This window comes from Pecten maximus, chromosome 10 (assembly GCF_902652985.1).
Source record: "Pecten maximus chromosome 10, xPecMax1.1, whole genome shotgun sequence".
Lineage (NCBI taxonomy): Eukaryota > Metazoa > Mollusca > Bivalvia > Pectinida > Pectinidae > Pecten > Pecten maximus.
This window is the reverse complement of record NC_047024.1, coordinates 14906375-14930944: the sequence shown is the minus strand read 5'-3', so window position 1 is coordinate 14930944 and position 24570 is coordinate 14906375. Positions and strand designations below refer to the sequence as shown.

The following is a 24570-nucleotide window of genomic DNA, read 5'->3' as shown; positions in this document are numbered from 1 at the left end:
TGAAATCTTTACATCTTAGCAAAGTTATGACAAAATAACTGCAAAATGTACTTCTCTTAGATTGATTCAACAATATTCACACTTAGGATGTTTGCTATCATTAATCTGTAATGGTTATTGTAATGGGGCAGTATGACGATACACATATCTATTATGTGATAAGTCAGACTATATTTTATCATGATTTTAATGTCATTCCAAAAATGCAGTTTGTTATTCCAGCTTGAAAACTGTACAGTCACCCTACTCAAAAGCTTGTCGTAAGTTTTGAGAATAAATGAAATCAAAAAAATATTTACAACTTTGCTTTTACTCTTTACTGTTAAAATTTAAAAAAAAAAAACCCGAAATGATACCAGTTAAAGTTTTATGTATGGGAACTGAAATAAAATGTAAAAATTGTCCCAAACTTTTATTTATGACATGGCTGGCAATATTCTGTCAGGTCATACAGCCACGGTGTTACAGATATCATATGACATGTGTATGGCCAAACACTATTGTGATGTTGTAGTAAATGACTCCACATGTTCGATTTGGTGATGGAAACCTCTGGTTTGAGTAAAAATTAGACAGATAGAGAAATGAATTTTTGTTTATTTTCTCATAAATATGAGTTATATGATACATAAAATTTTACCCTTGTCAACGAAATACAAAATTTATTAGATGCATTATGTAATAACCACAGGGCTTGTGACATATCAAATTATTGATCTTGTTCAGTAAAGTCCATACTTAGTGAGACTCTGTAAGATCCTCCGTGTAAACTATGAAGATATGACAAATCAGCTGAAGCTACAAGCCACATATCGTTACAGACCAGTCCAGGTAGGTAAATGTTAGGTGTATCATTAGTAGTTGGCACTCCGTCTGGTTCTAATTACCTACTAGAGTGTCTCCCATCAGTACCTCATGTCTAACACTGGTGGGTACTGTCAGTAAGGAGTGTAGATACTGATCTGGTAAGTAGATCAACATGTTAGCAATTATAGGTAACTTATGCTGAATGTGTCAACGGAGCATTTTGGTGAGAGAGCGAGTCTTGGAGTATCTGTTAGGTGAAGGAAGTGAGTCGATTTTGTCAAATGAGCAAATCTACGTTTAGCTGAATTCATGGGAGTGAGTCACACAGTTATGTGGAACACAGATACTTGGGGTAAGAAATTATATTTGTATATATATACTATACTATATAGCCTCGTATTACTATATAAAATAGAGCTCTATTTTATATAGTAATACGAGGCTATATAGTATAGTATATATATACAAATATAATTTCTTACCCCAAGTACCTGTGATGTGGAAGAGTGAGTTAGTTGTGTTGAGGGAGTGAGTAAATGTTGGGGCTGAGTTAAAGTTGTGTTGAGAGAAAAAGTTGGTTACTGGTATATTGAGGGAGCGACTCGGGTATAGTTATAGTGGAGGAATGAGTTATTGTTATAGTTTTAGTGAGGGAATGAGTCTAGTGTCTAGGGAATGAGTCTAGTGTCTAGGGAATGAGTCTAGTGTCTAGGGAGTGAGGCAGTGAGTCAATAGTGTCCAGGAGTGAGTCAATAGTGTCTAGGGAATGAGTCAATAGTGTCTAGGGAGCGAGTCAATAGTGTCTAGGGAGCGAGTCAATAGTGTCCAGGGAACGAGTCAATAGTGTCTAGGGAGCGAGTCAATAGTGCCTAGGGAATGAGTCAATAATGTACAGGGAATGAGTCAATAGTGTCTAGGGAGTGAGTCAATAGTGTCTAGGGAATGAGTAGTGTCTAGGGAGTGAGTCAATTGTGTCTAGGGAGTGAGTCAATAGTGTCTAGGGAATGAGTCAATAGTGTCTAGGGAATGAGTCAATAGTGTCTAGGGAATGAGTCAATAGTGTCTAGGGAATGAGTAGTGTCTAGGGAGTGAGTCAATAGTGTCTAGGGTGTGAGTCAATAGTGTCTAGGGAATGAGTCAATAGTGTCTAGGGAGCGAGTCAATAGTGTCTAGGGAGTGAGTCAATAGTGTCTAGGGAGTGAGTCAATAGTGTCCAGGAGTGAGTCAATAGTGTCTAAGGAGTGAGCCAATAGTGTCTAGGGAGTGAGCCAATAGTGTCCAGGGAGTGAGTCAATAGTGTCTAGGTAACGAGTCAATAGTGTCTAGGGAGTGAGTCAATAGTGTCTAGGGAGTGAGTCAATAGTGTCCAGGAGTGAGTCAATAGTGTCTAAGGGAGTGAGTCAATAGTGTCTAGGGAATGAGTCAATAGTGTCCGGGGAATGAGTCAATAGTGTCCGGGGAATGAGTCAATAGTGTCCGGGGAATGAGTCAATAGTGTCTAGGGAGTGAGTCAATAGTGTCTAGGGAGTGAGTCAATAGCGTCTAGGGAGTGAGTCAATAGTGTCTAGGGAGTGAGTTATAGTTTTAGTGAGGGAATGAGTCTGTCATAGTGAGTGAGTCAGTCAGTCATAGTGAGTGAGTGAGTCAGTCATAGTGAGGGAGTGAGTCAGTCATAGTGAGGGAGTCAGTCATAGTGATCATGAGGGAGTGAGTCAGTCATAGTGAGGGAGTGAGTCAATCATTACGAGGAGTCAGTCATAGTGAGGGAGTGAGTCAATCATTACGAGGAGTCAGTCATAGTGAGGGAGTGAGTCAATCATAGTGAGGGAGTGAGTCAATCATTACGAGGAGTCAGTCATATTGAGTGAGTCAGTCAGTGAGGGAGTCAGTCATAGTGAGGGAGTGAGTCATAGTGATCATGAGGGAGTGAGTCAATCATAGTGAGGGAGTGAGTCAATAGTGTCTAGGGTGTGAGTCAATAGTGTCTAGGGAGTGAGTCAATAGTGTCCAGGGAGTGAGTCAATAGTGTCTAGGGAGTGAGTTATAGTTTTAGTGAGGGAATGAGTCGGTCAAAGTGAGTGAGTGAGTCAGTCATAGTGAGTGAGTGATTCAGTCATAGTGGGGGAGTGAGTCAGTCATAGTGAGTGAGTGAGTCAGTCATAGTGAGGGAGTGAGTCATAGTGATCATGAGGGAGTGAGTCAGTCATAGTGAGGGAGTGAGTCAGTCATAGTGAGGGAGTGAGTCATAGTGATCATGAGGGAGTGAGTCAATCATAGTGAGGGAGTGAGTCAATAGTGTCTAGGGTGTGAGTCAATAGTGTCTAGGGAGTGAGTCAATAGTGTCCAGGGAGCGAGTCAATAGTGTCTAGGGATCGAGTTATAGTTTTAGTGAGGGAATGAGTCGGTCAAAGTGAGTGAGTGAGTCAGTCATAGTGAGTGAGTGAGTGAGTCATAGTGAGGGAGTGAGTCAGTCATAGTGAGGGAGTGAGTCAGTCATAGTGAGGGAGTGAGTCAGTCATAGTGAGTGAGTGAGTGAGTCATAGTGAGGGTTTGAGTCAGTCATAGTGAGGGTTTGAGTCAGTCATAGTGAGGGAGTGAGTCAGTCAGTGAGGGAGTGAGTCAGTCATAGTGAGTGAGTGAGTGAGTCATAGTGAGGGAGTCAGTCATAGTGAGGGAGTCAGTCATAGTGATCATGAGGGAGTGAGTCAATCATAGTGAGGGAGGGAGTCAATCATAGTGAGGGAGTGAGTCAATCATTACGAGGAGTGAGCCAATTGGTTGTGACCAGAGAAAAGAGTTGCTGTTCAAAGCTGAAAAAAGGAAGAAGGCTTTTATTCTAAGAGAAGGAAAGAGGCGCTAGGTTGTGGAGGACAATATTACCATATGGATAAGCATATATGATCTTGTAAATGTCTACTGTACATCTTAAAACATTTATTGTTGTGCAAAGTGTTCTTGGGAAAATCAAAAGGAATTTTATGGAAAAATGCTAAAAATTTTGTGTCATTTTCACTTAAATGATCATGAAAATCTTAAAAAATTAAAATATTTCAAAGGAAACTTTAGACATTTACAACTCAACTTGAAAATAATTTTAAAATTTTGTATCTACAGCAAATTGAAGATGCCTCATACAGTGTTGTCAACATTTAATGTCTACTTATATATATTTGACCTACTTAAAATTCAATAATCATTTCAACAGGTGTATACCCAGACAGGTAAATGTAATTTCCAGGTGTAAAGGACTTCACCTTATCCCAATATTATTGTTGTGTTAAATGTATCGGGATTTGTTATGGTACATATACACAATGATAATCAGTGTATAAATGTGTTTATATGATAGACAGCTTCACCCTAAACTTCCTACATAACTATGGCTTTTGTTACCCATTCGTTCAGCTTGGTGAATAAATGTAGGGGATTTTCTCAGCATGCTGAAGATTTCTCATTACGAGATTTATGAGATGTGGAGAAAGGTATATTACAATCTAGTACTGAATGGGTGTAATATCTTAAACTTCAAGATTTCAAACAGCCATATGATGATATAAACTGGGAGACAATTTTAGCATTGATTTTTCAGTCAATTTTTTGAATTTTTAGAATTTTTTTTTCTGCCGACAAGTAAAATTTTCCTGCAGAGGTAAATCACATCAGCCCAATTCAATTATATTATGCCCTGCCATGGGGGTAGGGTGTTTGGGTTTACATCATTGCTTGTGTCAGTTTGTCCCTGTGTTTGGGTCTCAGTAATATATCCTTAGAACCCTAACATCAAGTTCTTTGCCTGATCACACTCTTGTGGTCAAAGTCAAAGGGTCAAAGTTCACATTTAACCCCTTCTGAACAGGACAGCTTGTTGTGTGAGGATCAGGCTGGCCGAGGCATTCATGATCTGGACCCCATATGACCATGACAATAATTACCCCAATTCATATACTGTGGTCATTTTAATCTTCCGGCTGAACATTGCCTTTTATTTTGGTACATATTTACTTATACATATAGGCCCTGTTACCATGGAAACATCATTGCTAAAATCTCTAAATCACAAAAATCACTATGTTTTTCACAACAGATTGACTTTTTAACATTTGGTTATATGGTAACGTGACCCAGTTTGCTTATAAAGACTTTCTAAGTAAGTATGTCATACATCAATCATTTATGTATGGATTCTATGTAAAATTATGAATGAATGTTGAAACCATGAATATTCATGACCGAATTACTACCAATTTGTACACAGATCTATCAATACCTTATGGGTGTGTACCACTAATATGGAGGAAACCCCATCGTGCTAACACAGTATTTAGGGGGTTACTTAAAATTGTGTTTTTCGTTTTAATGATAAACATCTGATTTATATAATACCTTGTCATTGATAAATCAAACTGCCTTTTTCACTTTGAATGAAAAAAAAAAATTGCCACTTGATATTCAAACAGATTTATACCTAAGAGTGAAAATAATTGTGGGTGTCTTGTTCCATCTGATCAACAAGTCATGTGACCGACTAGTAAGACGTAAGGAGAATTGAGGTATCACTAAAATAGGCCAAAAGAACAAATTTTTTGTTTCTCTTTTGATTTTTTTTTTTTTTTTTTCAAAACATTTGATCTTCATAAGTTCTAAGTCACTAAGGCCAGTTTTGAAGGAGGATTGTTGAAATTAAGATGCTGAAATGTTTTATAAATTCATACCGTATGTATTCAATTGTTAGTCAATGCCTGCTAATAAACGCACCACTCTTATAGGAATAATCGGTTAGGTACATGTATTATAATTATACCATATACATGTAGGTTACACAACAAGTTGTTTTTGGATATGGTGTTCATTTATGTGTGATTGTTTTTGAAAAACATAGTAGCATTTCTTAAGTAGAGCACGGAACATCGAAAACATAGTCGCATTTCTGCAGTAGAGCACGGAGCGTCAAAACATAGTCGCATTTCTGCAGTAGAGCATGGAACATCGAAAACATAGTGGCATTTCTTCAGTAGAGCACGGAGCATCAAAAACATAGTGGCATTACTTCAGTAGAGCACGGAACGTCAAAAACATAGTGGCATTTCTTTAGTAGAGCACGGAACGTCAAAAACTTAGCAGAATTTCTTCAGTAGAGCACGGAACATCGAATAAAGTACAACCTTGGTAAACAAGATGAAATATATCGTCAAATTAGCAGATAACACATTAAACAATGCCCTATTAATAGATACTTTTTTTTAAAGAACTGTTTATGTATATCCATTTCAGAAAATTCTTTATTTCAGAGACAATTTTGTCTTTGTAACTCGGACGGTCTCGCAAACTTTGGAGAGTTCCCAACCTGTATATGACCTTTTAACTGTCACCTATGGATGAATTATAGGGAATATCATGATGATTTGTAAAGCTTTCAACAAAATAAGTAAAATTAAAAACAAAATAAAGTTAAAACCCTAAGTGGACACTGTACATGTCAGTCAGAACACTGGAGTTAAATATTAAAATGTGTAGTACCATGATATGGGCAGAATTATGGGAAGTTGGAACTGGTTTTACTGGTTATAAAAATAATTCAGTGAGTTTGTGGATGATTATACTCTGACCCTGGGTGACCTTCAAGGGACTGGAGGTCATTGAAAGGCCATAAAAATTGTATTCTTCTCTAGCAAGATAGGAGGATGCAAATTGACAATAGATTATCGTTTTGGACTGCACTATCCTGTATTAAGCATCACAGTATGTCACCAGATCTGGACGACTTTTACCTAGCTGTGTCCTCAAAACATGGGGACATATTGAAGGAACCAGAGCTGTTTATTTCAATACCTGGGATCTTTATACTTCATTATATGTTTACCGGTGACACCTATGGCTATTTGACCTACCCAGACATATAAATCTACAATGATACCTGGCAAAAGACCAAAATGAGGAATTTATAAGGATATATTGCCATAGTAACCATCAATTTTACTGAAGCATAATCATTGTCTTAATGTATTTATAAAATTCTTCCCCATATTATACATAGTTAACTTACAAAGTATGTATGATAATTTGACCTGTCTTTAGAATAAAGGCCAACCACAGACACAGAAATGTAACATTTAGACAGCCTTAACAGACTGGCCTTAATAGAGAGGTAGCCTTTATAAATGTGGTCTTTATAGATAGGATAGCATTTACAGATAAGCTAGTTAGCCTTTACAGACAGGTAACCTTTTTAGATAGGTGACCTTTAAATACAGGATAGCCTTTATAGAGAAGGTAGCCTTTATAGACAGCTGACCTGCATATAGAGGTTCTCATACAAGGAGTTGTACTCCATAGGGAACTGAAAATGGTGACCTTTACAGAAAGGAAGACCTCTGAATACAGAATGACCTATATAGGCAGTAGGATCTCTATAGACAGAATGACCCCTACATACAGTATGACCTTTATAGACAGTATGACCTCTAGACAATGTGACCTCTATAGGCAGTAAGATCTCTAGACAGAATTACCTCTTTAGACAGGATGACCTCAATAGGCATGATGACCCCTACATACAGTATGACCTCTACAGGCATGATGGCCTCTATAGACAATGTGACATCTGTAGACAGGATGACCTCTGAAGACAGGATGACCTCTAAAGACAGGATGACCTCTAAAGACAGGATGACCTCTGTAGACAGGATGACCTCTAAAGACAGAAAGACCTCTGTAGACAGTATGGCCTCTATAAACAGTATGGCCTCTATAGAGAGGATCTTTATATACAGGATGACCTTTATAGACAGGTTTTAAGGTTATATAAGGCAGTCATAATTGTATCCTAAATGTAGGTTTGCTATACTGTACAGAAAAGCTACGTAAAATATAGCAATTGAAAGCCAACTTGACATATTGTCATCAATGATAGAGTTTAAGTGTTGTTTAAAATCATTTTAATTGTAGTAATCTAGATTTTAGAATTACCTAACTTTATCAATAGGTGCATTCTAGTGTAACGAGGTGTCTTTAAATTAATCAACCAAATCTAAATTATTCTCTCAAAAATTGCTTGTAGGATTGCTGGACTGGAACCCTCTATAGAGATCCTGATGTTGTCTGCTCTGCCATGTAATATGCTCAAGTCATAACTATTTTACAACACACATGTAATAAATATTATTGTGATGTCATCAATTAATGTTGTCACATGGCTGAGTCTGCAGTACTATTCCTCAGGCCATGGTGGCCGAGTGGATAAGGTGTTCCGACACTTTATCATTAGCCCTCCACCTCTGGGTTGCGAGTTCGAAACCTACGTGGGGCGGTTGGCAGGTACTGACTGTAGGCTGGTGGTTTTTCTCCGGGTACTCCGGCTTTTCTCCACCTCCGAAACCTGGCACGTCCTTAAATGACCCTGGCTGTTAATAGGACGTTAAACAAAATAAACCAAATCAAAGTACTATTCCTGTTGAACAGGAAAGTTAGCTACTAGGTCCAGCTGTTTTCAATTATTTTCTTTTGAATTATGCGATGAATAGAATCTTACACTAGTGTTACTGTCAAAAAAACTGTCTGATAATTTTATGACATTTCTTGAAGCTTGTGTCATATGTCAAATTATATATATATATTGAACATATTGAATAATTAGTGAGACTTAAATAGGATTGGTTTGCTTTGTATTGTTTACAAAGTCCTATCAACAGCTCATTTAAGGACACGGTCAGGAATATAAATGATCCTCAATTATCTTTGTAAAGGAGGTGAAAAATGGCCTGGGTATGTATAGCATATGTCTGGGACAGGGGTAAGGGGGTGTAGTCAGAAATACCCAACATATGGGTATATTTCAGTACCAAATGATGCAGATAATTTTATTTCAGTTTGGTATTTTGTTAAACAGAAACATATTCATGTGAAAAAGACACAAACATTCTATTTTATACTGAAACCATTTATGGCTACATTTTACTGTATTTGTAAACTTTGCATGTTGAAAGGTAAAAGTATGTTGTGTAGCCATGTTAGGTGGAATCATGGCTCTAAATCAAGTCTTGTCATTGTAATTGGAATCATGGCTCTAAATCAAGTCTTGTCATTGTAATTCAGCAGAGGTATACTGTTATAAGTAAAACCCTGATGGAGATCTCTTTTTAGTGTCTAGATTAACTCTTGGCTATAAAGAGGGAAGAATTTGAACGATTGATGCCAATGTTTATTTGAATTTACAAGAATTTTGAAGATAAGAGCTAGAAATTAATTAAGTCTTTTCTCTTTATAAACTGGCCAGTTTCTGGTCCATTCAACATCAAATAAATCATTAAACCTAGAATTGGTTATGGTCTCATAGATACAAACAGATGTAAACAAGGCTAAGTTTAACAGGCTGATATTTACAACATATCGGTAGAAAATACTTGGATCTTAAGACGGTCTAGCCATTCAATCAGAATGTATGTGTAATGACAGAGTTAATTGGCATTTAGGAAGTCTGGAAAAACAGCTGTTTTATGTAAAAGTGTTTCTGTCTAGTAAATTCATTGGTCATCACAGCCTACAGCAGGTCGGAAAGAATTTTAAATGAGTTACTTACGTAAATAGGTTCCATGTCAGGGGAGATAACCCAGGTTTTCTAACATCTTAGAGCCGACATTGTGTAGACTGTACAAATTAAAATTCAGAGGAACTTTTAGTAATACTCCCTCCTCTTCCTCACAGTTATAATAATAGAAGATTTCAATAGAATCGGTAGAGTAACATGATAAAAGGTCAAGGTCAAAGATCAAGGTCAAATAGGTTGTTTATTAAGCGGTAAATATTTTGGTCATGATAACAAACTTCTTAAGATATATGTGTCATAATAAGGTTATAATAGACCTCCCAGGGCTGTGAAATCAGCACTGAATTTGTAAATTGCCCATGTTGGGCTCAAACTTGCATCATCTTGCTCTCTTCAATGCTCCTACCTGTCTGAGCTGGTAAGGCGATCTGATCTCGACTTTATATATGACACTCATGATTTCAATAGAATCGATGGAGTCACATGATAAAAGGTCAAGGTCAAACAGGCTATTTCTTTTAGTAATTAAGTAGTGATCTTGGAATCTACGACTACAGGTCAAGTTTTTAATGATGTAAGAAAATGATTGTGGACTTAAGCTTAAGTTTCTAGATAAACATTAATTAGGTTTAAGGTTCATAAGTTATAGATAAACCTCATCTGAAGTCTATAATTGCATGATATTTACAATGTACATGAATGTATAAATTCCCACTATTGTTGTGAAATATATACTAGATGAACCTGTTGGCTAACTCTAAAAGTGAACGATAAATTAATAAATAAAAAATGATATGAAAAAACAAAACAAAGAAAAATTAAGTTCTAAGATCTTTAAGCGAACAAATTATGGCTTAAAATTTTACCGAAATGTTTCAACATTACAAAAGTTTTCATGTATTTGTGACACTTGTTATATTACCTCAGGTTACATAATTATTGTACTTAGAATTATACAGACAAAAAACCCCAGTAACTTTAAAGTTGGATTATCTGCCTTTGTCTGTCAATACACTATGGAATGCTCATTAAACTTCCCCCTGAATCATTCACTGATAGCAACAGGCACAGAATGGGATATTCCTTCATTGAATAGATGTCTGCTAGGACTAAACATCTGTCTTATCTCGGAAGCTGTCAATGTCTTTTCCACCCTCTAAGTCAGAGGCATCTCCAGTTAATGTTTATAAATAGCACAACTTTCTAATTCTGGCTCGTTAACATCCAGGTTTGATGGGAGAGAAGTAACTTTGAGTTGGGATGCATCAGTTGTTATCAAGCTGTATATTACAGAGGCAATGTTTTGTACAACCCTTCTATGAAATTCTCCATTGTTGAAAGATTATTCTTGTGCTGCCAGCATATTCTTGTGTTGCCAGCATATTCTTGTGTTGTCAGCATATTCTTGTGCTGTCAGCATATTCTTGTGTTGTCAGCATATTCTTGTGTTGTCAGTATATTCTTGTGCTGTCAGCATATTCTTGTGTTGTCAGTATATTCTTGTGCTGTCAGCATATTCTTGTGTTGCCAGCATATTCTTGTGTTGCCAGCATATTCTTGTGTTGTCAGTATATTCTTGTGCTGTCAGTATATTCTTGTGTTGTCAGCATATTCTTGTGTTGCCAGCATATTCTTGTGCTGTCAGCATATTCTTGTGTTGTCAGCATATTCTTGTGTTGTCAGCATATTCTTGTGTTGCCAGCATATTCTTGTGCTGTCAGTATATTCTTGTGTTGCCAGCATAGTCTTGTGCTGTCAGCATATTCCTTCCTTCCTTCCTTCCTTCCTTCCTTCCATTACCTCTATCTCTATCTATCCAAATCAAAACAGAAAGGACAAAGTATCCTACATATTACAATAGGAAACATCCAAACTGCCTTACATTAATCAAAGACAACTTTTAAAATTGTCTTGTGGAAGAAGCCATTTTAACTAAAAATCTGACACTTGACAGAGAGTACTGAGGATACATTATAGAATAGTAGCAATATATACAGTTTATACTGAGTTAAACTTCATGCAAGGTCACAGGTACTTTAGTTAGTGTCAGGTGAGAATATTCCTGGCTCTACCAGCTGATATACAGAACTACAGGGTGGGCTGTTCTGTCATTTTAATTCTATCTTATTGGTGAAATTTAACTTATACACTTTCATGATAACATTTACATCAAAATTTAAACCAGGAAGTGAAAAAATGGAAAGGAAGCTATCTTGAGGACAGATTTAGTATTTCTTAGAGAATTGTTTGAGACAGGTGAGGCTGATGAATGTTTGTATAGCAGGTGTAAGTTAATCAGACCCCCCAAGTTATATAATGTTATAATTCTCGACACAGATCTCTGATACACATCTAACTCGTCCTATCTCTCATGAGATGCACATGCTAATATGTGGCATTCCAGTGGTTTTTACACTCAAGCTGTATGTACAATCTGTGAAATGTTTGATTGATCCGTACCCGACATGTTGTGACGTAATTCCGATTTGCGCCGGAGAAAATGGATGGTATGTTGTCGGGAGCACCTGGTGCCAGGGGAAACAGTCTTCCCATTCCTTGTGCGTTTGTGTGCACATATTGTGCGTGTTATTTATATAAAGCCTTCACATAAACATGTTTCTGTTTCTTTATCCCCTGACTTAAGCTGTTTTTAGAAACCAGGCAACCTCAGAAAAATCTTTTAAAAATAACATTTGAGACAACACTTTCTATTTCAGATTTATTAAACTGTTAGGGCTTCAGCGTTTTTTGTTTGTCTGGAATAAAGTTTCATGTAGTATAACTAGATTATTTGATTGACAGCTGCTAACTGGTGTAAAAGATTTCTTTGTTTTATTTTTGTTAAAAATTGTTATTAGAGAAATCTTGGTATTTTCCTACCGATTACAATTCTGTTTTTAACATTTATTACAGACTGCCGTTTTGTGTGACTGAGTGAAAAAGGATTATCTCCCTTTGATATTTGAAGGTATGTGAACATTTAACTCTTACAGCCTCAGTTATTCAAAACAATATCTGACATATAATACTACAGGTTTTGACATTTGTGATGGTATCTTTATCTATAGTTTACCTGCACAAAGGGCAAGTGAGCTTATGCTGTGCTTGGGCATCAGTTGTCCTTACCACTGAATGGCTGGTGTCATGCATACTATGTACCTCCTGCATAGAAAGTATCTTGATACTTTTTGTTTTGCCCTTTTTTGTACCCCTATTGTAAATGTATACCCCTCCCCCTCTTTCATAAAAATTACCCCCCTAATTTTAACTTTATCATCCTGATATAGTGAAGATATGAATAGTCGACACTGAAGGTGTCATTTACAATGTTTCTCACTCCACCCCACAATCTTTTTTTTTTTTTCATGACCATCTATTATGACTTAGGATAAACATATGAAACCTTCATATGCATATAAAAGACATCTCACAACTTCCCCACCCCCAGGATATTTTTTATTCTGCATCAAATGTAAAAAAAAAAAAAATCCTCTTCTCAATAACCAGGTGACCCAGTGACCCTATTATTGGGCCTGTAGGATGTTGGGGTGAAGGTCTACCCAATTCATTCAAATGGATGACATTCAAGGTCACAGATATCAAATGTGTTATCCTTTAGAAATAACTAAGAAGCTGAGGATAATAATACTGGACCAGTAACATTCCTATGATGAATTGTACTAAGTTCATTCCAACGAACAACTTTGTTTTTAATATTTTTTGTCTGAATAAGCAAGCTGAAGCTTGGTTCATGATAAGGGCAAGAAGCATGCTGGAATGAAGGGCTACAAAAGAAATGAATCAATACACATTGCTATTTTCATATTGGAATAATGTGGTATTCAGCCTATCATCCACATACTTAATTGACAGGTGAGTGATGCAGGTCCATTGGGCCTCTTCTTTCTTTAGCATAGATCCTTACATCGTGCTTTGCAGTTTGCTTAGATATGACAGCCTCTTTTGGCCTTTTGTCGAGTGCTCGCCCCTGTGAGGAAGGCTTTGGATGCTGTCCCATAGCCGAGACATACTAGAGTCTATAATAATGGTAGTTGCTACTCCTGCTTAGCACTCAGCCTTTATGGGAGTGGGACGACTCGTTTGCCCATGCATTGTCATTATAATGTGATCGGGTGGGGTGTCCTGCTGGGTAACTTTATTAGTATGCTTCAGTGAGGTAGCACTGTAATAATTATCAGCTTCAATTTCAAAGTGTCACCAGGAGACAAACAGGAACATACTACACACACTCACCACATGCATCTCGCACACTGGGGAGGCCGTATGAAATAGCATGGTTCTGACAAAATCAGTTCCTTAATTACCATAGCTGTTGATAGGATGTTATAACCACACTGCTTTCATTAAAATACCTGATAAGTCACTATATGTAATATACATTTGTGACTCATCATTGAATTATAATTAGTATAAGTAAACCTGACTTGTATATCACGTGGAGAAGTCAGGCATGATGCATTCTTTTCCTGATATTGTCAAGTCCAGGAATAACCTCAGGTTCCAAGGACCAACAGTAATGTCTGTGCTGTTTAATTGTCTGGCACGTGTACCTCATATAAATTAATTCTAGCCCCAACTTTCATACTCTCGACACAATTTTCATTGGAACATTTGTCTTTGCTTGACTCTGCCAGCAATTGAATGGCTGAAGGTCTTGCATGTTCAGCATTCATTACAGAGATGTGGAGTTGCTGTACATTAATTTACGATTTCCTCTACACGTCTGCCTCTTGGAACTGCTACAGACATGATGCACATTAGCATGTGTGGTATGCGGTGATGACTGCATCATCTACCAGTTTTTAGGATGCTACACTTAGGTATATCAGACCATCTCAATTATACCTGGGTAATAAGGTTTGGTCTAATTACTGAACAGAAAGTTTACCTTACTTAATCTAATAAATATACCTGTTGTACGTATCATTACCATATTTATCCAACAGTAAGCCAGTGTCTGATAAGGAATAAGCCTAACCATGTCTGTTAGATTTTAGAAAATGGCAAAAAATATCATTTTGTTGCCATGCAATAAGCCCGCCTCCTACTGTGAATCAAAGTACATTGTACATGTGTAACCTTGACCCCTTGGGTTCTAATCAGTAACACATATTATCAACACATACATGTGTATGATTTTCTCGGCACAAGGTGAATCATTCTGGTGAATTCTGTATCTTTAATGTCATTTATCTGAACCTAAAGTTAGATGAACCTAGTTACAAAGTTGCTGTATATACCACGTTTTTCTGGCAATAACACCATGCCTTGTAAATAATCCCACCTCTGTCTATAACAGTTCAATAAAATGTATGAAAATTGTTCCCTTGTCCTGTATCAAACTCGTCCCTTCTTCCTAAAATTAAGGCTTGTGTGTTTTCTCCCTAAGCTTACTACAGAACAAGTATGTTTAAATTGTTCAAAAGACTTCTTCTCAATAACCAAGATAGCTAGGGTCTTAATATCAGGCATATGTAGCTGGGATGAAGTGATACCAAATTTGTTCAAATGAATAACCTTGACCTACTTTCTAGGTCAAAGGGTCAAATGTGTTAAAATCTTTGAATCAGCAAGAGAACCAGGGTCATTAAAAGCTCCAAAACTTGTTCAAATGAGTATGGTTAGCCTATTTAATGCTCGTTAACTTGTTCAAATGAGTATGGTTAGCTTATTTAACACTCATATCGAAGTTAAGGAGTATCTACACGGTATATAACAGGTAATTTGCTTCTATTCCCTAATTAGACTGGCTCCTGTCTTCAAATTATAAATAAAATTCATATCTATGATCTAGTGGGAAAAAATCTGGTGTTAAAATCTTAAAAACTTAAAGGGTTGGTGACCCGTCTATTCTTTATGACCGATATAATAAAACCCTTACAGTTTTGAGAATAACTGGAGTTTATTGCACGGGTCTATATTTAGCTGGGGAAGCAGACTTGTTTCATTAGAGATGGGTATTGTGTGGAGACTTTTGGTATGTTTCCTTCTTATCTGTGTTAATATGCTACAGATGGTGGAAGATGGACGACCGTATTCATCCTTGTAAATGTTCTGGTGTCAGGATGGTAATGATAGTAATATGGATGACCGTATTCATCCTTGTAAATGTTCTGGTGTCAGGATGGTAATGACAGTAATATGGACGACCGTATTCATCCTTGTAAATGTTCTGGTGTCAGGATGGTAATGATAGTAATATGGATGACCGTATTCATCCTTGTAAATGTTCTGGTGTCAGGATGGTAATGACAGTAATATGGACGACCGTATTCATCCTTGTAAATGTTCTGGTGTCAGGATGGTAATGATAGTTATATGGACGACCGTATTCATCCTTGTAAATGTTCTGGTGTCAGGATAGTAATGATAGTTATATGGATGACCGTATTCATCCTTGTAAATGTTCTGGTGTCAGGATGGAAATGAGAGTATTATGGACGACCGTATTTATTCTTGTAAATGTTCTGGTGTTAGTACGGTAATAACAGTTACATGGATGACCATATTCATCCTTGTAAATGTTCTGGTGTTAGTACAGTAATAACAGTAATACAGACAGCCATAGTCATCCTTGTAATCCTCAGTATTCTTGAATTATGTGTGTTGGGAAATCAGACTTGCATGGAAATCCATCATCCTCGGTCCTAGTTGAAAATCGCACTCTCGCTTATTTACTCTGTTGGTGACACTTTCACCCTCCCTCAGTATTTATCTATGAACTTCACCTTTACTTTAGGACAACTATGTATTTTAATTTAGAATACCTACACCTGTAGATTCAGAGTAAATTCATGCGTCTGGAGTGTGAAAGTTAAATCTACGTAAACTTTTCAGACATACAATAACAACTTTGTAGTCAAATTATCTTGTAAAAAAATTCAAAGACAAATAAACACAACTATTTTTGTTGGTGAAGAAGTAGACATGATCATGTTTGTTGTGTTTATCAGGAAATCTACAGCAGCCATATGTTGTACCAGGCTAAGATGCTGATGTTCCTTGTATATTGGAGGACTGTTGGGTATATAGGTAGATACACTGCATTACCTATACACCTACAAGCTATGTGTGTGCTGCCAAGCTGAACCTATTATATTGCAAGTTGTCATTGTGAAGAAATGATCCATGACGCTATCTTGTGCTTTCTTTCTCTGGCTCATCACTGTATATAAATCTATCTGAATTTGGGGCATGTTTACAAAATCACTGTATAGGTGATGTGAGGTTCTCAGATAAATTATTTAGGAACAGTCTTCAGAAAGTTTTCTTCCGAATGGCAGATATTTGTCATAGAAACAAGTATGAGATTATGTTTGTCACTTATGTGTCCCACATTTAAATAAAAATGACCAGAAAAATTTTGGAGACGGGTCACCATGTACAAATTGAGCTTTCAGACAGTATTATATAGCATAGGGGATCTCTGTCCAAACAGAGAGGCAATGCCAGCCACAATATACAACTCGGCTACCCAGACCTTATAAGCTGGATTGGTTCTAAGACTGGTAAACCAGAGGTCACAGGTTCAAGTCTTAGCAGAGGCAGTGAAATGAACATAATTAATCATTGCTCTCTATTATCTTTAAAGCCATTTTAAACATTTAAAAGAGATTCAGGGCAGGTAAAATTAGGGTTCCAAGGTATTGAATTGTGAATTTTCTGCATTCATACAAGGGAAGATAACATGGTTGTTTTGAGAGCTATACAAGGGGAGATAAGATTGTTATTTTAGGGCTGATGAATAATGAGATATATAGCATTCAGAGATATGATAGTTACAATATAAAAGTCTCTTAAAATAGAAGTATTAGGCTGCCTTCAGGGGGTACATATAGAGGTCACCAAAGATGTAGTCTTTTAGGGGTACATATACAGGTCTCTAAAGATGTAGCCTTCAGGGGGTACATATAGAGGTCTCTAAAGATGTAGCCTTCAGGGGGTAAATATAGAGGTCTGAGATGTAGCCTTCAGGGGGTACATATAGAGGTCTGAGATGTAGCCTTCAGGGGGTACATATAGAGGTCTCTAAAGATGTAGCCTTCAGGGGGTAAATATAGAGGTCTGAGATGTAGCCTTCAGGGGGTACATATAGAGGTCTGAGATGTAGCCTTCAGGGGGTACATATAGAGGTCTCTAAAGATGTAGCCTTCAGGGGGTACATATAGAGGTCTCTAAAGATGTAGCCTTCAGGGGGTACATATAGAGGTCTCTAAAGATGTAGTGATCAGGGGGTACATATAGAGGTCTCTAAAGATGTAGTGTTCAGGGGGTACATATAGAGGTCTCTAAAGATGTAGTATTCAGGGGGTACATATAGAGGTCTCTAAAGGTGTAGCCTTCAGGGGGTACATATAGAGGTCTCTAAAGATGTAGTCTTCAGGGGGTACATATAGAGGTCACCAAAGATGTAGCCTTCAGGGGGTACATATAGAGGTCTCTAAAGATGTAGTCTTCAGGGGGTACATATAGAGGTCACCAAAGATGTAGTTTTCAGGGGGTCCATATAGAGGTCTCTAAAGATGTAGCCTTCAGGGGGTACATATAGAGGTCACCAAAGATGTAGCCTTCAGGGGGTACATATAGAGGTCTCCAAAGACGTAGCCTTCAGGGGGTACATACAGGTGTCATATATTACTGTCTTGTCAAATTGTCTTGTTGGGCCGTCTTGTCGAGTTGTCTTGTCGTGCTGGCAAGCAATATGCTGTAGCTTTTAGAGGTTAAATCATGAAAATAAATTCAGACCTGTTTGATGTGTTGAAAGATGTGATCTTCTTAATATTTTATGGAAGATTTGATAATGTTGAGAAATCTCAATTTCAGCTCAATGTTGGGTATCAAATTCTGTTGATAGGTATAAATGTCTATGGGGATGGTGGTGACACTTACAGGGAGAGCCACTCGGGACTGATAACCATTAGTCTACCTACCAACAAACCTGTTGACACAAGTCATTTGTGGGATAGTTTTAACTGTACACTAGGACACTATTGGACTTGTGGACAGTGACATTTCTCTGTGCTTGTCTCTATATATGACAGATAGTGAGAATCTGTTAATGGTGTAGACAAGGACATTCAATCTGGTATATTGGCCTGTCAGAGCTCTATAATAATGTCTGGTACTTTTGGCTTGGCCTTCCTGAATCTAGTCCTGATCTTTTGAAATGTATAGCTTGTAAAGTGTTAATTCTTTTGGTTTGGCCAGATAGATAATTTGGTTACAGGAAATAACCTCTGGTCTTGTCTTAGCTCTCTTAGTTATGAGCATACCCCATTTTTTTTCATTTTTTTTTTTTTTTTGTGTTGTCTTGTACTCTGGAAAGTAAAAATGTCAACCTTAAAGTCTATCCTGGATTTTTATGCACATTTTAATCTGGAAGATAATGTATACAACACTTGTTGACAGATGACACAGTAATCCTTCTGACAATTTCATGACCATGTTATCGCAAGAATAGTACTTTTTTCTAATTCTCAGCAAGTGACTGACAAGTTACAGGTAAGTGTGACTGACAGTTATCTGTTAGTAAGCGGTAACATAAGTAGCAATGTAAATGTAGCTTTTGTGCTCACACAAGTGTCGGATGGATTCTGTCAAATACTAGATCAACTTCATAATACTCTGGGGTTAAAGTACTTTACAAACCGAGTCAAATTTAGACTTCAGCAATGCCAGTTGCTACATAAAAAGGGCTGGTGTCAGTAACAGTAATAGATACCCTGAAACCTGGATTATGTCCCTTGTCTCACATGAAAAGATGTCAAAGAATGGATTGTGTCCCTTGTTTTACACAAAAAGATGTCATCAAAGAATGGATTGTGTCCCTTGTTTTACACAAAAAGATGTCATCAAAGAATGGATTGTGTCCCTTGTTTTACACAAAAAGATGTCATCAAAGAACGGATTATGTCCCTTGTTTTACAAAAAAAGATGTCATCAAAGAATGGATTGTGTCCCTTGTTTTACACAAAAAAATGTCATCAAAGAACGGATTATGTCCCTTGTTTTACAAAAAAAGATGTCATCAAAGAATTGATTATGTCCCTTGTTTTACACAAAAAGATGTCATCAAAGAATGGATTGTGTCCCTTGTTTTAAACAAAACGATGTCATCAAATAACGGATTATATCACTTGTTTCACGCGAAAAGATGTCAAAGAATGGATTGTGTCCCTTCTTTTACAAAAAAAGATATTAAGGAATGAATTATGTCCAAAGAACGGAGTTTGTCCCCTGTTTCACACAAAGTGGATAATGTCCCTTGTTTCACACAAAGTGGATAATGTCCCTTGCTTTACAGGAAAAGATATCAAAGAATGGATTATGTCCATTGTTTTACACAAAAAGATGTCAAAAATTGGATAATGTCCATTGTTTTTTACATGAAAAGATGTCAAAGAATGGATTATGTCCCTTGTTTCACACAAAGTGGATTATGTCCCTTGTTTCACATAAAAAGCTGGTAATTGTATTGACAATGCCTCTTGTTTCACCCTAAGAACAGTCGAAAACATGGAACATGTTCCTTGTGGTGAATTGTTCTGATAAAAAAAATGAACACAATTCGGTTCTTTTATATATTCACACAATAAATTATGGATTGCTTGGTGGCATGGAATCTGCTCTCTATACCTGATTTAAAGTGAAAATATGTAAGGAATTCTGAAACTTCAATGTTTCTAGTGCAGCACCTGGTACAGGATATCTATATTATATAAGTACAGATATTAAATATTTTGAAAATACCTGATTGAGTGATTTTTGGGACTTGGATATTAGCAATTGAGTCCTGCACTCATGCTTTTCCTGTGTGACTTGCTCAAAGTATCAAGACTCATCAAAATTTTCGAAATGTTGTTCTTAACTTGAGAAATTGTATCCTTTCTGAAAGCTGAGGTGTGTGAGTTGTGACATCTCCCCCTGCATGGCTGAGGAAGAATTTATATAAAAGTGGAGGGTGTAGTCAGCTTATTATCTCAGCCTGTCTGAAGTTACCTTTAGTTGTGGGGTATTAGGATGTCAGCTCGGAGAGCAAAAGGTCACTAGTTAAGAGTCCCAGCATGGGCAGGCTAATTTTCATTACTCTTCATTGAACTCTATACACAGTGCTTCTGTTAACATGAGTGTTATCTATGTTTTACCTAATCAAGTTTTTAAATTGAAAAAATAACAAGCAAATTTTTTTTTTAAATCTACATTAAAATGGATTTTGATATGAATGTGGTGGCATTTGTACATGTTCCAACAGATGTTTGATTCTATCAGAAGAAGGCTTTGTGGAACTTTGTTGTATGTTGGCTATTGTTTAGAATAGTTGGGTGATGAAGTGGCTTTGAGTGTTTATATACCTTAGGTAGGTATACAACATTCCATTCCTCTGACTAAAGTGTCAGTGCTGGAAACTTAAAATTAATGCTGTCCTTTATCTTTGTATGTAAATATTCTTAACAAATTAACCTGTATTATTTATTACAGAATTATTTAAAATGCTCCTTGTTGCTGATTCGAGACACTCTTAGCTTGTGGATGTATGCATATCTCTACATACAAAATTTCAAGACTTTTCCGCGAGCCCTTTCTGTCTTAATAGGCTTCTTCATGTAGGAATAAATGACCCAAAATTATTTTTTTTGTCAGAAAATTTATCCATAAGTCATTTACAATATAGCTTAGTAATACTGAAGTTCATGCATGAATTTCTAGGTTTAAGGGATGACTTTTTACCTGTCTTCCAGGGGTCGAAGGGGACAACTTTTTACCTGCCTTCCAGGGGTCGTAGGGGATGACTTTTTACCCGCCTTCCAGGGGTCGTAGGGGATGACTTTTTACCTGTCTTCAAGGGGTCTTAGGGGATGACTTTTTACCTGCCTTCCAGGGGTCGTAGGGGATGACTTTTTACCTGCCTTCCAGGGGTCGTAGGGGATGACTTTTTACCTGTCTTCAAGGGGTCATAGGGGATGACTTTTAACCTATCTTACAGGGGTCGGAGGAGATGACTTTTAACCTGTCTTACAGGGGTTGTAGGGGATGACTATTTACCTGCCTTCCAGGGGTTGTAGGGGATGACTTTTTACCTGCCTTCCAGGGGTTGTAGGGGATGACTTTTAACCTGCCTTTCAGGGGTTGTAGGGGATCACTTTTTACCTGCCTTCCAGGGGTTGTAGGGGATGACTTTTTGCCGGTCTTACAGGGGTTGTAGGGGATGACTTTTTACCTGCCTTCCAGGGGTTGTAGGGGATGACTTTTAACCTGCCTTACAGGGGTTGTAGGGGATGACTTTTAACCTGCCTTACAGGGGTCGTAGGGGATGACTTTTTACCTGTCTTCAAGGGGTCGTAGGGGATGACTTTTAACCTACCTTACAGGGGTTGTAGGGGATGACTTTTAACCTATCTTACAGGGGTTGTAGGGGATGACTTTTAACCTATCTTACAGGGGTTGTAGGGGATGACTTTTAACCTACCTTACAGGGGTTGTAGGGGATGACTTTTAACCTACCTTACAGGGGTTGTAGGGGATGACTTTTAACCTGCCTTACAGGGGTCATAGGGATGACTTTTAACCTACCTTACAGGGGTTGTAGGGGATGACTTTTTACCTGTCTTCAAGGGGTCGTAGGGGATGACTTTTAACCTGCCTTACAGGGGTTGTAGGGGATGACTTTTTACCTGTCTTACAGGGGTTGTAGGGGATGACTTTTTACCTGTCTTACATGGGTTGTAGGGGATGACTTTTTACCTGTCTTCAAGGGGTCGTAGGGGATGACTTTTTACCTGTCTTCAAGGGGTGATAGGGGATGACTTTTTACCTGTCTTCAAGGGGTCGTAGGGGATGACTTTTTACCTGTCTTACAGGGGTTGTAGGGGATGACTTTTTGCCGGTCTTACAGGGGTCGTAGGGGATGACTTTTTACCTGTCTTACAGGGGTTGTAGGGGATGACTTTTTACCTGTCTTACAGGGGTTGTACGGGATGACTTTTTGCCGGTCTTACAGGGGTTGTAGGGGATGACTTTTTACCTGCCTTCAAGGGGTCGTAGGGGATGACTTTTTACCTGTCTTCAAGGGGTTGTAGGGGATGACTTTTTACCTGTCTTACAGGGGTTGTAGGGGATGACTTTTTGCCGGTCTTACAGGGGTCGTAGGGGATGACTTTTTACCCGTCTTACAGGGGTTGTAGGGATGACTTTTTACCTGTCTTACAGGGGTTGTACGGGATGACTTTTTGCCGGTCTTACAGGGGTTGTAGGGGATGACTTTTTGCCGGTCTTACAGGGGTCGTAGGGGATGACTTTTTACCTGTCTTACAGGGGTTGTAGGGGATGACTTTTTACCTGTCTTACAGGGGTTGTACGGGATGACTTTTTGCCGGTCTTACAGGGGTTGTAGGGGATGACTTTTTACCTGCCTTCAAGGGGTCGTAGGGGATGACTTTTTACCTGTCTTCAAGGGGTCGTAGGGGATGACTTTTTACCTGTCTTACAGGGGTTGTAGGGGATGACTTTTTGCCGGTCTTACAGGGGTTGTAGGGGATGACTTTTTACCTGTCTTCAAGGGGTCTTAGGGGATGACTTTTTACCTGCCTTCCAGGGGTCGTAGGGGATGACTTTTTACCTGCCTTCCAGGGGTCGTAGGGGATGACTTTTTACCTGTCTTCAAGGGGTCATAGGGGATGACTTTTTACTTGTTAGCTCACCTGCCCGAAGGGCAAGTGAGCTTATGCCGTGGCGCGGCGTCCGTCGTCCGGCCGTCGTCCGGCCGTCCGTCCGGCGTCAACTTTTCCATTCAAGCAACTTCTTCTCAATAACCAAAAGGCCCAGAGACCTAATATTGGGCCTGTAGCATGCTGGGGTGAAGGGCTACCAAGTTTGTTCAAATGAATAACGTTGACCTTCATTCAAGGTCACAGGGGTCAAAAAGGCTAAAATCTTTAAACGACTTCTTCTCAATAACCAAGAGTCCCAGGGAGTTGATATTAGGTCTGTAGCATGCTGGGGTGAAGGGCTACCAAGTTTGTTCAAATGAATGACCTTGACTTTCATTCAAGGTCACAGGTGTCAAATATGCTAAAAAAAAATTAAACGACTTCTTCTAAATAGCCAAAAGACCCAGGGACTTGATATTGGGTCTGTAGCATGCTGGGGTGAAGGGCTACCAAGTTTGTTCAAATGAATGACCTTGACCTTCATTCAAGGTCACAGGAGTCAAAAAGGCTAAAATCTTTAAACGACTTCTTCTCAATAACCAACAGATCCAGAGACCTAATATTTGGCCTGCAGCATGCTAGGGTGAAGGGCTCCCAAGTTTGTTCAAATGAATGACCTTGACCTTCATTCAAGGTCACAGGAGTCAAAAAGGCTAAAATCTTTGAACGACTTCTTCTCAATAACCAAGAGGCCCAGGGAGTTGATATTTGGCCTGTAGCATGCTGGGGTGAAGGGCTACCAAGTTTGTTCAAATGAATGACCTTGACCTTCATTCAAGGTCACAGGAGTCAAAAAGGCTGAAATCTTTAAACGACTTCTTCTCAATAACCAAGAGTCCCAGGGAGTTGATATTGGGTCTGTAGCATGCTGGGGTAAAGGGCTACCAAGTTTGTTCAAATGAATGACCTTGATCTTTATTCAAGGTCACAGGAGTCAAAAAGGCTAAAATCTTTAAACTACTTCTTCTCAATAACCAACAGTCCCAGGGAGTTGATATTGGGTCTGTAGCATGCTGGGATGAAGGGCTACCTAGTTTGTTCAAATGAATGACCTTGACCTTCATTCAATGTCACAGGGACCAAACAGGCTAAAATCTTTAAACGACTTCTTCTCAATAACCAAGAGTCCCAGGGAGTTGATATTGGGTTTGTAGCATGCTTCGGTAAAGGGCTACCAAATTTGTTCAAATGAATGACCTTGATCTTCATTCAAGGTCACAGGAGTCAAAAAGGCTAAAATATTTAAACGACTTCTTCTCAATAACCAACAGTCCCAGAGACCTAATATTTGGCCTGTAGCATGCTGGGGTAAAGGGCTACCAAGTTTGTTCAAATGAATGACCTTGACCTTCATTCAAGGTCACTGGAGTCAAAAAGGCTAACATTTTAAAACGACTTCTTCTCAATAACCAAGAGTCCCAGGGAGTTTATATTGGGTCTGTAGCATGCTGCGGTAAAGGGTTACCAAGTTTGTTCAATTGAATGACCTTGACC

At 38.2% G+C, this 24570-nt stretch overlaps 1 protein-coding gene across 3 annotated transcripts in view; it reads left to right on the top strand.

Annotated features, from left to right (window-relative positions):
* LOC117335598 (trichohyalin-like) overlaps positions 1 to 24570 on the top strand; it is a 99353-nt gene that overhangs the window by 16281 nt on the left and 58502 nt on the right. For all 3 annotated transcript variants that reach the window (XM_033895704.1, XM_033895719.1, XM_033895722.1), the window contains exon 2: positions 12263 to 12317. The gene's annotated coding sequence lies outside the window, so the exon portion shown is untranslated. The remainder of the gene's footprint in view (positions 1 to 12262; positions 12318 to 24570) is intronic.